General features: G+C 42.4%; 1 long non-coding RNA gene across 1 annotated transcript in view; it reads left to right on the top strand.

Annotated features, from left to right (window-relative positions):
- The window catches only part of LOC128794177 (uncharacterized), a 56,915-nt gene that overhangs the window by 24,399 nt on the left and 15,937 nt on the right, over positions 1-16,579 (top strand). The window contains exon 3 of the long non-coding RNA XR_008433015.1: positions 14,079-14,222. This is a non-coding gene — a long non-coding RNA (uncharacterized LOC128794177). The remainder of the gene's footprint in view (positions 1-14,078; positions 14,223-16,579) is intronic.

Raw genomic sequence — 16,579 nt, 5'->3', positions numbered from 1 at the left:
GAGTAAATTGAAATTTCAACTGCTCTTAATAAAAGCAAGAGGCTGTACTCATAAAATGGAAAATGCTGAAATCAAGCTCTAATTTCTAATAGCTTGAAACTATTTTTCTTTTATTTATTATGAATAAACCTTTCCTAAGGAAAAATTCTTTAGTCCTATATTTCAAAAATAAATGCATGTATTTTGGGTGGAAAAGCAGAGTCTTCATTGCTCTTTCAGTTCTCCCCAGCTGTTCTTGGTGGAGATGACAGTGAACCCTTTCTGAACAAGTTTTATTTTGGAGCAGAATGTTTCCTCACATAACAAATTACCTGCTCCCTTGTTTTTTAATCTTTCAGAATTTGTCAAGACTGGAGTCTTGAAGTTGAGAAACAAATGATAAAGTTGAGTGAAGGTGATGGTAGCCACTGCTCCTTTCTCATCCTTACTGCTTGTGGGGCTGTTCCTTGATCTTTTCCTCACCCTCACTGTCAGGCACCACTTTCCCCTTTCTTAAGTACAGTTTTGGAGAGACAATGTGAAGGGAAAAGGGGTTTATTACCTGAGCCATGAGAAGGTATTTCCAATGGTTGTCTGAAAGAACAGAAACAGAATCATGAGGGGAAAGTGAAGCAGAGCCTTGCTCTGCATTGTCAAAGTCAATGGGAGAATCAGAACTGAGCAGTGTGACCCAAAAGCTGCTCTTGGACACTGGAGAGCTGTGACAGGAGAGATCAGTCTGTTCCAGGAGGGAGGAGATGCAGGAAGGAGGATGTGAGGACTGAGGAAATGTTCTAAATTATGTTTGTGTGGTACCTTGGGCTCCCCTGTTGGGCCCTCAGGTGCACTGGGCTGCGGCCAGGGTGCAGAGCACGGGCAGCATTGGGAAGGAAAGAGAATTGTGAAAATTCTCACAGAATTTTCAGAGAATTGTGAAAATTCACCCAGAAAAAATGAAGTGAATGCTTGCTGGGTTTGGGTGGATCAGTTGAGTGCCCCTCACTGCCTACTCAGGTGTCCCTTCTCTGTGGCAGCGTTGCTTCTCATGATCCTCAGCCTTGGACTGTTTTCACATTTCCTTTTGTCTGTGCAGACTCAGTTTCTGAAGGAAATGTGGCAAGCACAACGTGGTGCAGTGCAGACTGACCTGTGCTCTTTCATTAGGTCCGAGGGATGGTGCCAAATCCACCTCCTGTGGGTGCCCAGGCTGAAGCTCTGTGACATCACTTTATCTGCCCCGTTAAAACCTTGCACCTGCAGCTTTTTCCAGCAGGAGCCGGGCTGTCTGGGACAAGGGACCAAGCATTCACAGTGACTGCCTTTTCTCACTATTCCTGGGGGCACAAGAAATCACAGTGCAGCTTTTCAAAGGGCTTTGGACCCTGACATCATCACCCCAATTGGTGCCACATCACTGAAAGATTTTCCTGAAGTGACCAGAAATATTTCCTGGGGAGCCTGTGGTTTGAAAATTTCCAGTCTGATGAAGTAGAAAACATTGGGAAACTAGCCATGGTAAAAAAAAAAAAAAAAATAGTTCCTGTACTTATATTGCTGTTGTCTTAAATTGTTTAAATGTATTATATTATTTTTCTATTGCTGGGTGTATTGAATATCAACTCTTGTACATTTTTTGGTAAGTCTCTTAACATGTGGCAAACAATAACTTGTATATTTTCTCCTTATCTGTAACAGTTCTGATTGGAAGGTCCTCTGCAGTGAGGAAGTAAGAGCGAATTTCATGTTTTCCATATTCTAATTAATAGCTTGATGAAATATCCCAGAGAAGAAATAGTTGCTGTAATTGGTGTAGAACTAATGAAAGAGGAGCTCTGATGAAACATATTGATATTTACCATAGTCTGCCTACAGAAGCAATTTTTTTCTTTTTTTTTTTCCCCTCTTTAAATTCAAATTAATCCGTGATAGTAAGTACTAAATGCTCACCATTTAGAGTGAGGGGGATTTGTCACAGAGCAGTGGCACTGTGGCATTTGTAGAGACTTTTCCATCACTAAGGGATAATGGGTTTAATGATGGTGTGAACAGATTGCTAAGTGCTGTGGTGAGCTTTCTGGGCTGCAGGGAGGAGGTTGGAGTCTGGCAGTGTCAGCAGGTACCTGGCAGGAAAACACCATTGGTTTCCACACCAAATGTCACAACGTTTTTGTTTGGTCTTCATTTTTCTTGTGGGCTCTTGTTCAGAGCAGCAGTTTTATTGCAGAGTGCTGTAGTATCACACTGGAGCTGTTCATTGTGACCTGACAGGCTCCCTGCCCACTCAGGGCTTCAGCGCAGGCTGGTGTCAGTGCTTCCACACAGCTGAAGTGCACACCACAGCCTCTCAGCTGCTTTATTCTGTCTCTTCTGCTGGATGTGATCGATCTGTGCAGGGCAAAGTGGGCACATTTTGTTTTCAAGAAGCCTGTGTACGAATCTAGTGCAATTAAAATTGTTAAACATAATTAACAATCCTGTACCATTGTCGTCTGATGCTGTGAAACAAACAGCTGGGACCATTTTCAACTACCAGCTTCAATAAGGCTCAGACAAATAACTCCTTGACTGGCCTGTGAAACGGGAAACTGTCCAGACCACCTTGCTCTGTCACCTCCTCAGGTGAAGACAGAGACCCAAAATCCAGCCAAAGTCCCCAGACAGCTTGTCAGCCCTGCAGGAATTAGGGTGCTTGTGAAATTCAGAAGGTTTTCATGGCACCAGGGAGTACTTATGCCAAATTTCCTCTTGTTTAAAATGTGTGATGGATGAGATTCAGAATTAAAAAGCATTTCTCTAAACTGTGGCTACTTAGTGGAGCCCTTAAACCGTGTCTGTGGCAGAGGGTTTAAAGAGGTCCAGGCACTTCACCAGGACACAATGAGGCCCCATCAGGAGAACTGGAAGGTTGATGGGGATTTAACTGAATGCACTTTCTTTTCTTTTAAATTTATGGTATGTAAGACAGTTATTAGAATATGCAATTAACCTTGAGTTCCTAAAATTATGATGTATTTCCTTCCTTGGAATACAATTCCAAATGAACTGCTGGCATAACTTCAGAAATGTCCTTGAGGTATTTAATAAATATTAATTTAACAGGTGATTTTATGTACAGGTGGAGTGCCATATAAATACCCATTCTTGGTTATAAATATTAGATTTAATCTCAGCAAGGACACTTAAAGTAAAAGTGAAATATAGGTAGGCATCAATTCCCAGGTCACTTAATTAAGTGGCATCCTTGCTTTGTAATTTTTATTGTGCTAAACAAGGAATGTGTGTACTAATTATGATGACTAATAGTTATGTTCAATCTAATTATAGCACTGCCAGGAGGCACTATAATAATTAAGGGTCTGTCAATGTTTTTACTACAAAACCTTGGCATTAGTGGTGTACAGCTGAGCTGTACTGTACTTGTTGCCTTATGATGTGGTAAAAGATTTCACACTGCATGTACTGTCTTGATTTGAATTACATTTGTTTACTTGAAAGGCATCTTTTTCTTAGTGTTTGAGATAGAAGGTTCAAAGTAAAAATGCTGTTTATTGGTTTTGAAGCACACACAAGCAAACTTCAAAAGTTTACATCACTGCTTGTTCTATTTGCATAAACATCAATATTTGGTTGTTTATTTGAGTGGAATCTCCTGTGTTAGCCAAACTGAACAAATCCAGCAGGAGCAAGATCTGAGCAGAGCTTTGGGTTCAGTATTTTTATCTGGGATGGCTCAGACTGGCATGAATGGGAGGATTTGCTCTTCATTTTATGTGAAGAGAAGGCAATTCCTTTGTCTTTACTAGGGCAGAAATGGGAACAAGGATGTAAAACATACCTGGACTCACACAGGCCCTGCTGCTCCACTGGGTGTAGGTGTAAGGCACAGGATGGGATGTTTTGAAATGGAATTCATGAAAATCAGTATTTATTGTCATGTCCTGTCCTGAATGGAGAAGTTCATTGTTAGGATTAACTATTTCCCATTAACTTTTTGGTTGTGGTCTACTGAGGACTCTAAAAACTGACAATGATGAAATAGATTTGGTGAAGGATGGTAAATATGGATACAGAACAATGTATTTAAAAGATAAAATCCTTTTCTTTTTTTGAGATAGGGATATATCTCATGAGAAATGTGTTTAAAACTATTATTACACATGCTATAGAAATTATTTTGGTTATGGCTGCTGTACAACAGGAGAACAGCAAAAATGTACCAAGTCTTCTCAAAAATGGATATGAGAGAGATGACTTTCTTTTGGTTGGTTTGTGTCAATTTTGATATGGTGAAAGGCAGGAGAGGTTGGACAAATCTCACTTTCAAATAACCTAAACCAGTGTTCCTTGGTACACCTGTGGCAGGGCTGTGTTCTCTCTCTAACAAGAATGACATTTTCCACCTGAATTTTCAGGGTAGTCATTGTACAAACGGTGACAGAAGCGATGATTGTCAGCTATGCCCTCGTGTACATCAGCCCTGCTTATGCAGGAAAATCAGCACGAGGTAACTCAGCTCCAAATGAGCAGAGTCTGGAAATACCAGGGGGCTCATTAGCAGTGTGTCTGGGCAATCAGCAGTGGGGAGGGAGGACATTTCACAGGATGAAACGTTCACAGGATATTTCAGGAGCTGCCAGAGCCAGGGGAGGCAGTGGGGCTGAGGCAGGAGAGTTCTCCTCCGGGCTGGGACTCTCAGCTCAGCATGGTCACAGGATCAGAGGCAGGGGTTGCTTTTTCTCACTGAAACGCTCACCTGGAGCATCACCAGTGCCAGAATCTGTGGAGGGGCCAGCTTGGTTTGTTTTGTGATTCTGGCCTTGCTGGCTGAGGCCAAGCACCTTCATTCCACCTGCAGTGCTCAGAGCACTCCCTGAGGGGCCTGGCTGCCTCCCGCCCCTTCTCCCAGAGACACAGGGATGAACTGGGTGAAGCTCATCCCATCCCCTGAGCGCCTCTGGCTGCTGCACACCCCAGGGGATTGTTTTAAATCATCCCATTTTTTATAGCTTCCTCCTTCTCCAAACGGAAGCTCCTTTAAGGAAAGCTCACCAGCCTCAGCTGAGTCCTTGGTCCAGGTGTGGTGGTACCTGGTTATTGGCTCAGCAAACATTCCCCCTGCCCAGTGTTTGCTTTGCATCCTCGTACAAACAGACCCTTCTCCTCCACCCTCTCAGAGATCAAAGAGTTGACAGTTGGTGTTTAATGTTATCTTTTGTGTGCTGCTTGCTTGCTAGAGGATTTGTCACCCCTAAGAGTGTCAGGTGTTTCATTCAAGAGACCATTGAGAGAGTTGATGAAGAGAGAAATAATGCAATATAAGCAAAAACCTCTTAAAATGAGCTTGGAAATTCACTACCAGCCTTTGTTCTCTTATGGAGTGTCTAGTGCTGCACAAAGGAAAATCATGCAGTCTTAAGAAATGGTCTGCCCCCTCAAACATGAACTATGTAACACATTCTGAATGTGCTTTTTTAATGTAAAGACAAGAAAATGGAATGGTTTTATTACAATGCTATCTGAATAAGCAAAAATGGAGAGTTTCAGCTCTTTATTGTCAATATTTCACTTCTCTGCTATAGGACTGGATACGTCTCCTAAGTCTTCACTAACTTTGATTTTCTCACATTGGCTGTGTACATTTGTAACCTGGTAGACCCATGGATTATGGAAATTTTTACTCGAGGGTTTCAAATTCAGCTTGAACTTTGTTATACTCGTGGGTTGATTTGGTGCTGGCAGTGCACCAAAACCACAGCACAGGAGAGTGTCCAAGCAGCTGAGGGAGTGTGCAGGAAGGCTGAGAGCCAGGTGAGGAGCCTTGCTCTGATGTCTGCAAAGGAAGATTCAGTCATTGGACAGCCTGCTTGGGTCTCTCAGAGATTATTCTGATGGTTTCAAAGGGGGAGGCTGAGGAGTTTGAGCAATAGGTATTTTCACAACCTGTCTTGGTGATGATCACTCCTGAATTTCGTTTGACAAGTCTCACAATTTAGTGTAACACAGCTGTGAGAATGTAGGTCAGCGGTCTCTTTATTCTAACTATGATTTGTTTTCAAGGGAAAAAAAAAAAAAGCCCAAACAACTTTAAAGGAACTGAGAGAGAACAAAGAGCAGAAAAATTACGTAAAAAAAAAACTTTTAATGAAGCCTTCTGCTACACACTTAAAGAAGAGGTATTGTGTTTCCTGGAGCACTATTTACATAGCTGAATTATCTTTATGTGCTGCCACTTTATCCTGAGCCTCTCCTGGTTATTCTGACTTTGCTGTTTGCCACAGCTTAAAACAAAATATTGCTGGGAAAATAAGTCCCAAGGCTGTGAGTAAGAGACCAAAGGGCTGCAGAGTTGGGCTTCTATTAAATAGAGGCCTCTGCAGAATTAAAAGTTCACCTTTTATAGTAACTCCAGCTGCCAGCCCATCTGCACCACCCATCTTTAATGCCCCTGTAAAATCCTCCCTCCCTGGCACAGCTGTCCCTGGGTTCTGTGCTGGGATGGAGCAGGAAGGATTCCCCTCTGCCTGGGGCTCTGAGAGTAGTGCTGGTTTCCCCAGGGCAGCTGCTCATCACACACACCTGAGTCAGCAGAAACAGCCTGCCTTAGGAGGTGTTGAATTTAAATTTCAGTTTCTTCCTTCTGCTAAGACCACGATTACCCTGGAGGCACACAGCTGATTGTTTTTCCCTTACAGCAGCACAAGCCAACACAGAATGGCCATAATGGAAGGCATGAAAATGCTAAACATTAATATTTAGCATGTAGCAGCCTGAATTAAGGACTCTTTATGTGAGACAAGACAGAACAAAAGCACACTTCTGTGAAAACCCCTGTACCGTTGTTGGGAGAAACAAAAGATGACTGAGGCATCAATAAAACAAGGGTTATTGCAATAAGCAGCAGCCACAGCACACCAGCTGCCCAGCATCATAGCAGAAACATTTTTGGGTAGTTTGAGAGCAACTTCCAACCATTTGCTCCAAAAAGCCACATTTTTTTTGTATCTTAATCATTACTTGGTCTGTTCTTTCATTCAAAGGATATCAAGGTACTGAGTGTAGAAATTAACCTGAGTGTGCATTTCCCTAGTGTCTGGCTTGATACCAGAAAGAGATTAGAGATGAATTTGCATTTTATGAGGGAGAAAAACTTGTGTGAAATTGAATTTCAGTCTTTTGTGTGGTTTATAACAACCCTTCCCCCAAATAAACTATGCTTGCTTTAAAAGCAGGTGAGAAGTGTATGTTTAACTGACAGAAAATAGCATTCAGACAGCTGATTACTTGATTGATTGCCACTGAGCTGGATTGGCACTGAGATGGATTAATTGATTTTCCTGCATTTGGCAGGAGCCAGGGCTGTCGGAACAATTCTGAGCACTTCACAAACATTTCCCCTTTGCTGTCAGGTATGATTTGCCTTCCTGTACAGATGGGGAAAACCCAGCAGTCAAGGATGAGTGCCCCAAGTGAGCATCCTGCCAAAAGCAGATGTGGATTATTATCTGGGATGCCACGAGGAGCCCTGTGCCTCAGTGACCTCAATTTTGATCTTATTTTTTGTTTTGGGGGTATAGGGCCAGGTTAGACTGAGGAGTTTGCAGGGCACGAGGTTCTACAGATGCTGTCTTCACAGGAGTGGAGCTTACAGCCATTTCCCTAATTCACAGCCATCACTGATAAAATATTATGGATCCCAAAATATAGGGCGATGTAGCCAGCCTTTTGAGCTTCAAATATGTAACTAGTTTGGAAACCAGATATTTCTCCCACCTCTATTTATTATCTTTCATGTCCTCTCCTAACTCTGACAAGAAGATTAAGATAGATGGCCTTATAAAAGCCTTAAAGCACTACAGACTAATTGTCCTGGCCAGCAGAGTTTGCCTTCTTCATTGGATGGGGCCAACGTGAATTACCAGCACATCAAATACAAATACATCCACTAAGAGTCTCACCTCTGCCTTTCTTTACTCTCCTGTTTCCATTTTGGACAGAGGTATTAATACAACAGTGACAAACTAGAAATCAGTGTCAGATATAAAGAGTGTTTATTATCCATGAGAAACTGAGTTCTGCTTTTCCTGTGGTGTCAGCAGTGATTGATGAGGCTGACACAGAGGAACATCCTCTTGTTTTGACAAGTTTGATAGAGCCTTTGACTTGATTTTTTTTTTTGCTGATGGATAAAAAGGAAACAGGTATGGCAGGCTTAGTGTATATAGGGTTTTTTTTTTTTTTTTTTTTTTTTTGGTACAGTTACAGTCTGCTGAGAAATCCTGGTCTTTGCAAATAAAAATCTTTGAGTAGCAAGCTTCTCTCCAGCTTCCCTTGCAGTAGCTTTATACAATTTCATTTCTGCACCATCATTTCCTATCCTTCCATGCCAATGACAGGCTTTCTTCTCTCAGCCAGTGCATAGTGGTAATGAATTGTTGTTTAACTACTTTTACAATCCCTGATTTTTCTGAAATATTTTAATTGAGGACACCCCCTCATTAATTTATGCTCCATCACATTTCCTTCTCTTATAGCCTGTCTCTCCAAGTGAAGCTGTAGGCTGGTCTGCTGGATTCAGGATTATTAGTGTCAGTAAAAATTAAACAGTGAGCACTTGGTTTCACATGCTCCTGCTGTTCCTGGAGATCTCTGCCTTCTAAGTGCTTATGCACTTCTGCATGATAGAAGGAAAAGAAAAACAGCCCAGTAACATCAGGTCTTGTTTAAAGCAAGGGATAAAATGAGATAGGATTATAGAGCTAGCTCTTAAATTGAACACTTACCTCTTTTTTTAAAACCTAGACTTTAAATATTAGAAGGACAAGGCCAAGTCCTGCTAAAGCCTTACAACACACAGTGCTTAGGGTGGGAGTCTAAGTGCTATGTTTATTAAATGTTTGATGTGCTGTGTTTGATGTTAGTGGGATTAATTCACCCCTAAATGAAAAGATATTTTACAAACCTGAAAGGTAACGTGGTCATTGAAATGCTGAGAGTAAGAGCAGCCAGGTCTGGAGACAGGGACAGAGCTACTTCTCATGACCGTGTTGTGTTTTAAACGTTGGCAAAGCCAAACCTCTGTGAAGGTTTATTATGTTTTCTGTGGTTGTGGAAAGATGTCTGCCTTGAGCTCCCACTCACTTCTTTTTATGCAATGACTCAGTCAGAAGAAGCCAGGAATTGCCACTTGGAGGCAACTGTCTTGTCACCAGGACTTTTGGCTGCTGGGTCAATGTCCTTGGGATTTTGCTACAAAGCTGTTCTAGGGACATCCAGCTGCACAGCTGAAAAGGAAATCACCCTTCCTAAGCCAGGACAAACTGCTTTGGAATGAGTGCTCCCATGAGATTTGATGGCACAAAGCGTGCTGGGGATCAATGGTGCCTTCAGAAAACATCTGCATTTCTGAAATGTCTTCTTGGCAGCATTCATGTAACAGCTTGAAGGTTTTCTGGATTTCTTTGGTGGTCAAATGACCACAGCTACATCCTCCATAGGCAATACAATACATGATTGTGTTCAGGCTTGCTCTGCCTTTGTTTGGAGCTGGGTGATTTCAGGGTTTATGACCAGGGCTGTATAATTTTGAGGAATGTAAGAATTGGGAAGTTGAACCAACCTGGTTCAAAGTAGCATAATAAATTAGAGATTTCTACATAGATCTGAAACTCCATGATTTGAATGCCTGTCCTGTTTGATTTGCACAGCTATAAACAAAACTAATTCAGAGGAAGTGTCTTTACTGATTAAAAAAAATCAAAATAACAATGTAACATCAGATGAATCATTAACTTTTGTCATTTGCTTCTGAAGAAAACAATGCATTTTTCCCTGAGATAAACCAATTATTTTATCATGTGTGAACTCTGCCAGTGACAGAGTATCTGTCATGTGTATTGATTCATGAAGCACCTGTAGATTTTATTTGTCAATAACAACTCCTCTGGGCTCTACAAATATATATTCTTCAAGTTTCTGCAGCCCAGCATGTCTGGCTGTAGCTCACTTCCACTGCATCCAGAACCCAGAAATCTCAGTGCTGACATAGTGATCGTTGATACTCTTATCTCTAGGAAAAGGAATAATTAGTACAAATGAAACAGGAATGGTGAGTGAGATAATGCCACGTCTCTGTTGCTTCACAGAGATGTCTGCTCTGTGAGCTCAGGGCAGTAGCTAAAACTTGTTCACAAAATTCAAAAGGAAATGTGAATTTCTAGGAAGTCAAAAAATTAAATAGTACAGCCTGGCTTTCAGACTGGAGAGGCAGCTCCAGGGGATGAGGCATAATATCTTTTTTTTTTATTATTATTTAAGAAATGAATACAATTCATGTTAGCAATTTGTGGTTTTCTCAAGAGTTAATTTTTCTGCCCTCATTTTCCCTTGAGTTTATTCCAAGTTATCTTAATCACAGGCTATAAAGTAATTTAAAAATACAGATCTTTAGATCCATCCCTCAGAATGGCTCAGAAGGGAGTATGTGGGTCAGGGGGACGCTGGCACCAGAGCCTCATCAGACTGTGACAAAATAAATTATTCCACCATTTACGAGAGCAGACTATGAGGTTGGACATAGTGAAAACTGAAGCTCCTTCTGTGCCAGAGATTTTACATATAACAGTGGTTGTGAAACATCCCCCAGAGGTGTTTGTGCAGCTGTTTTATACCACAAATTTTCTTTACAGACACTTGAACAGTCAGGCTTGCAGGAGTGGCTGATAGAGCTGTGCTAAAGGAAGGTGTCGAGGGGCAAACCCATCATTTTGTCCTGCAAATGTTCAGGGACTAAAAGCAAAAACCCCCCAAAGAGCAAAAAAACAACACCGTGATGCAGAGCCCTTGGCTGAGGGAGGGGATTTGGGTTACCAGCTTGGCTGAGTGTGTGAGGGTGGAGGCTCTAAGCAGAGCCATTGTTCTGCACCAGGAGGGTCTTTTCAAGGTGATCTGTCCAAACTGGTGAATTGGGACAAAATGTGGCAGGTGAGCAAAAACTTGTGCACGTAACAGAAGTCCAGAATGTGACTGAAAACATTCCAGTTCACTGCTGAGAAGTGCTGGCCAGCAAGAGGAGCTCCAGCATGTGTCTAAATGGTCAGGGTGTTTCAGGATCTCTTCCTTTTGCCACAGATTTGGCTTCTGTTGGTGGGAAATACCTTTTTCTCTGAAATCAGAGCAGATGCTCATGTGTAGAACACGTAGTTGAGCACAACAAAACCATGTGTGAATGTACAGACATCCACTGGCTCAGCAGAGCTGCAGCTCCCAGAGGAGCCCAGCCAGCAGCCCAGGTTCCCCTGGAGAGGGTTATCCTGTGAGCTCTGGATCCCCCCAGCTGTGCACCCATGGGTGGACATGCAGAAATATCCCTTCCTCCACACTGCTGCCCCTCCCACAGCCCAGCCACTTGTTGAAAATACTCCTTTCCACCCTTCACTCCTCCTGTATCATCACCCAGAGCTGTGGAGACAGGCAGGCACAGTGTGTTCAGACTTGGTGCTAATGGATCAGATATCCAAGAAGTGTCCCAGTGTGGCATTTCTAAGGACATGGCATTCCTGGGGAGCTGATGCCTTCCCATTGTCTTTGGAGAGAGTCTTGGGAGGGAGCACCAGCCTTTGGTTAGGAGCAGAGGCCAGGTCTGTCTGCCTGGTCCCAGGGGCAGTTGTGTTTGGCAGGTACAGTCACTGTGTGGAGGATGGGTTTTCTCCCTCCCCAGGGCAGAATGCCACACTTGCAAGAACTGCAATTGTCCCAGACCCCTGGTAGCTGTGGGTTTTGCTGGACTGTGCAAGGGTGGCTTCAGCTCCCTGGATCATGGAAAATGTCCCATGTGCAAAACTGCATTACTTGGACTGTACTGGCAGAGAGAATGATTGTGAGGCTGATGCCCATGGGGATTTTTGAGAGCCCACTGTAATACCAGTAATATGGGTGATGTTTTTCTGTTCTACAGTTCTGAGTATTATTTAATTTTCCATGGTGGTGGCAATATGATCCAGGAGCTCAGGGATTCTGCAGTGGGTATCCTTTGGCAGATGAGGAGTGGGGATTCCTGGGAGCCCGCAGTGCCAGCTGCTGGGAGCTGTCAGTGAACCCAAGAGCACAATGCCTGTGTCCTGCAGTCACCTTGTGCCACTCTTGGCTCCCCCAGGGCACAGGGATGGGGCAGAGAGAGAGGACTCAGCTGTCACCCTCCTGGCTCCAAATACTTGCACTCCTCTGCCACCCCCACACAGCAGCTGAAGGGTTTTTTCAGGATTCCTGACTAACACCGAGGCTCAACTGTAGCCTGTCTAGAGACAACCCCCAAAACATCCTTCCTCTGCAGCATGAAGAGAGATCTCAGCACTGCTCTCCTTATTCCATTCTCCATGACCATTTAACTGTGGTGATCCACAAACACCTGCTCAGTGCTTAAAGGAGGAATCACTGAAGTGCTGTCTTTACATTAAAAAAATATTATTTTCTTTCTTTCTTTCTTTCTTCTTTCTTTCTTTCTTCTCTTTCTCTCTTTCTCTCTTTCTTTCTCTTTCTTCTTTCTCTCTTTCTTTCTCTTTCTTTCTCTTCTTTCTTTCTCTTCTTTCTTCTTTCTTTCTTTCTTTCTTTCTTTCTTCTTTCTTTCTTTCTCTCTTTCTTTCTCTTTCTTCTTTCTTTCTTTCTTTCTTTCCTTTCTTTCTTTCTTTTCTTTCTTTCTTTTCTTTCTTTCTTTTTCTTTCTTTCTTTCTTTCTTTTCTTTCTTTCCTTTCATTTTCTTTCTGCAACCCATGAACTCTCCTGTGAGAGAATGGTCTGAGCTGGGAAGCTACTGATCTCTGATCTATTCATTTTTCCCAGTGATGTTTACATAAGAAGTGTCAAGAAATAACATCTACATGGCAGTTTGAATTAGCCTGCCTGGAAAACTCCTTTCAGTCATCTATCAAATGAGTAATAATATTTCTACATCTTCAGCACTTCCAGAGGCGTTAATTCAGATTATGATACAGCTGCAGGGCTCAGATTAGCAGCTTCCCCAGGCAGTAGATTTACAATTGGACTGTAAAGCTGCATCCAGTATGGCTTAACTGGAGAAGGATGCTCAGACAGCTGCCTTAGAGCACTTCCAAAAGAATAAAACAGCTGGAGCAGTGCGGAGGGAGAAAGTTCATCCAGGCAGAGTGGCTGACTCTGTGCTGCAGATTTGTAGTTCCCTGGGAAGCAGCAGTGTAACTGGTTAAAATGTAATTAAAGCCAAAATGAGGTGTTTTGTTCAAATAAATTAAATGCTTCAGAAAAAAACCCAACACAAAACTCAACTCTCCTGTGCAGATACTGATTTTTTTCAAAATGGAGTTTTAGTTCATTAGTGCTTTTTTCAGAGAGCCAGGATTTCTTACTAGGTGAGGTGCTGAACCAGTTCCTGGCCTCTAAGGAGCACAGGCTGATAATTATGCCACCTGATCTGGGATATTCCACACGTTAAGGCTGGTTCAGGTTGCTGTTTTCCATCTAAATCAAGTGAAGCAGTTCCTTTTCCTGTGTTGTGACATTGTTTTGTCCTATGGCAGGAAAGAATTCTCTTGGTTGACAACTGAGTAAATGCACAGAACAGTAAAGTGACTTGAGCAACAAAGGTGTCAAAATACAACAGAAATGACACAGTGACTAATAAAACCAGATGCTCTCCATGGCTGATGGCCTCAGTGACATAGCCCCCTGCTTTTTCCATGGCATTAAACCATTTATTCTAAGGTCTAATGGCTCCGTAAGTGCCAAAATGAATGCAAGAAGAAAAAGTCAAAATAAAATCCCAAATAAAATAACTGGAATTTTTTATAATACTATAATGTTTGTCACAGTCATCTGACTAGGACCCTGTTCTAGGTGCCCCCAAATTAGCAGGCAGACAAACTGTTTGGGTTTGGAGCTGGTAACAAGCAGAAGGTCTGGCCACCAAGAGGGTGGGGACAGTTCCAGAACAAGTTGTGCCTGGGAAGAGAGACAGCTATGACAGCAGGCTCCAGCAAGCCTGGGACTGGGTGAAAATGATATTTTAGAGTTTTTGTTGTTAAATATAACTGTGAGTAACACAACAATTGCCTTCATAACTTTTCTTGCAGAAATGAGGCGTGTTGAACTGTTTCCAGGTGGCAGATGGTGAAGGATCCCACTCTCATGTTGGCTAGATCTGCAACTGGCTGGAAAGCAGCTTTTCTTCTGTGTTGTGTGATCTGTCATGGGAATTCTCAGACAGAAAAGAAAAGGTACTGAAATTAAAAGGCTAGTAAACATTTCCTCTTATTCCTGGCTGGGGAGGCAGATTCTGCCTCAGTGAACTGCTGCAACTTATTGTTGCTCAGAAAAACACTCTGTATTCACCTCCACACTTGCTGATCAGAGATGTAAATTCAAATGTCCTTTTATTAACTTTCTGGTTTTCTTTTTTATTTGGCTCTTAACAAAAACTGTTTCTTTTTAAGCAGAGTTCAAAGTAAGATAGGAATGTATCAGTATTTCCTGTCTGTTATCAAGGAGATCACTTCCAGCTGCTGGTCCTTACACTATTTATCAAAGATTGATAAATAGAGTGACCATCTTCTTGAGTCAGCTAAGCTAGAGCCAGTGGGAGAAATAAAAATAGCAGCTCCCAGTGTTTCTGCTTGTCTCTGTAAAGTGTTTGAAGTCATTATCTGAGCTGTGACAATGTAAATGCTGCTGACTGTGCTGTGCTTTGTGTACTTGACTTTCACTGGGCATGGCCAATGAGAGCATTTCCCAGTAAATTCTATGGCTGCCCACTGATGTTGCTTTGCCAGGCAGTCAGTTTTCCTGGGAGGTGTTTCAGTTTGGGATTTGCAGTTCTCTCCACTGCACCTCAGCCATGGTGCTGGCAACCCTGAGGTGCTGACTGGTACTGGTGAGACAGCAAAGGTAACAGCCAAGGCAGCTGGCAGTGTTGTAAGGGTGGTGGCAAAGTGTTTATGATTTTAGATGGCAAAATGTGTAAAGTGCCTATGACTCCATAAAGATGCTGGAAGAATAAATAAAATAAATTGGACCATCTGGCACTCACAACTTTCTATGCAGCCTTAGCCAGCAGTTCGTAGGAAACTAAAACATGATAATATTGTCCCTCTCAATGGTTGTTAGGAGTGATCATTGTGAAACATGTGTAAACACTGAACTGGAATTTTTGGAAACAGCAGTGTATGCAAAATTGGCAGAAAATCACAGTTGCTCTGGGGATCAGAATAACTGGAAGGAGAGCACCAGCGAGCCTGGAAAGCCTCTTGGATGTGCAGGACAAGGAATGGCTCGTGCAGAATTGCTGGCTGGCTGTGCCAAGGCTGTGCCAAGGCTGTGCCAAGGCTGCCAGGCTGAAGGGCTGCTGGAGAGGTGGCACTGCTCAGGCTGTGGGCTCTGAGTGACACCAGGCTCCCTGTCCAGCTGCTCGTGGCCGTCCTGCCCTCATCCTTCACAAGGGCCAGTTGTCAGAGCTGCTGTGAGGAACAGGCTCTGCTGAGTGTGTTCATAAACTCTTATTGTTTCCTGAGTGCTAATGAGTAAGTCATGGAGAGAGCTTGTAGGAACAGGCATCTTAGCAATTTATAACCTATTGACTGCTGGGTTTAGTTGATTTGAAATTACAATGCCCCTCTCCTCCCAGTCTCATTTTTTTAAATTCTTGGCTTATGTACAATGGATCTCAAATATTTTCTTCTATTTGAACCTTTTAATAAATTTATATTTTTTAAAATCATAAATGTCAGTTTTAAGATTGAAGAGGAAAACAGTAATTGGAAATCTTTATTAAGCTCTAGTGCTTGATTTATTCATCTCCTTGTTCAGGTATGTGGGGCTTCTGAAAAGTTGGAAAGAAAATCTAGAGTGAAGCTGTGCTGAATATTTGGGTTTTCTTTTTTTTTTTTTTTGTCATCTTCTTGTGGAGTTAATGACACTAAACATATATTGGGGATGAAATGGACAACCCTAAGCTTCTAGTCTGGCTGTGTGTAGCAGATTGTGATAAAAAGCAAAGTCTTTTCTCTGATCAGCAACTTGAGATAGAATGCCTACCTCAAAATACATCAGCATATTGATGCTGGATTTACCCTTATCTGGGATATTTGACTGGGAATATAAAACAAAAGATTCAGCTCTCCTTTTAAAGTGGACAGCCATAAGGAAGAGGATCAGAGGGGAGAGGCTGAGAGACAGAGTAGCTTGAACCCCTGTGATGGAAATTAGAGGCAAAATTCACTGTGTGCCTACACATACCAATGGGATGGATTGGTTTTGCTCCCTTGCAGTGGAGTTGTGGCACATGCTTGCACATTAGTGGCATGTATATAGAGAAAGAGGTTTTATTTGCTTCTTTTCTTTTATCTTTTTAAAGATGACAGTTGTGACTGAGACTTGTAAAAGGGCCATACCCCTGCCCTTACTTCTGCACTTTGTGACATGGTGGAAACCTTTCCTCCTCCCAGGCCCTGACACTGGGATCAGCTATAGCATCCAGAAATGCTTCTCAGTGCTAATAAACTTACTGTATTTCATGTATTCAAGTGTTTCATGTTGCACTTCTAAAGAAAACTCTTTAAAGTGTGATGAAAGCAACACA

This window comes from Vidua chalybeata, chromosome 12, assembly GCF_026979565.1.
Source record: "Vidua chalybeata isolate OUT-0048 chromosome 12, bVidCha1 merged haplotype, whole genome shotgun sequence".
NCBI classification, from domain to species: Eukaryota; Metazoa; Chordata; class Aves; order Passeriformes; family Viduidae; genus Vidua; species Vidua chalybeata.
Note: the sequence above shows the minus strand (reverse complement) of the source record. Positions and strands in the feature narration are given on the sequence as shown.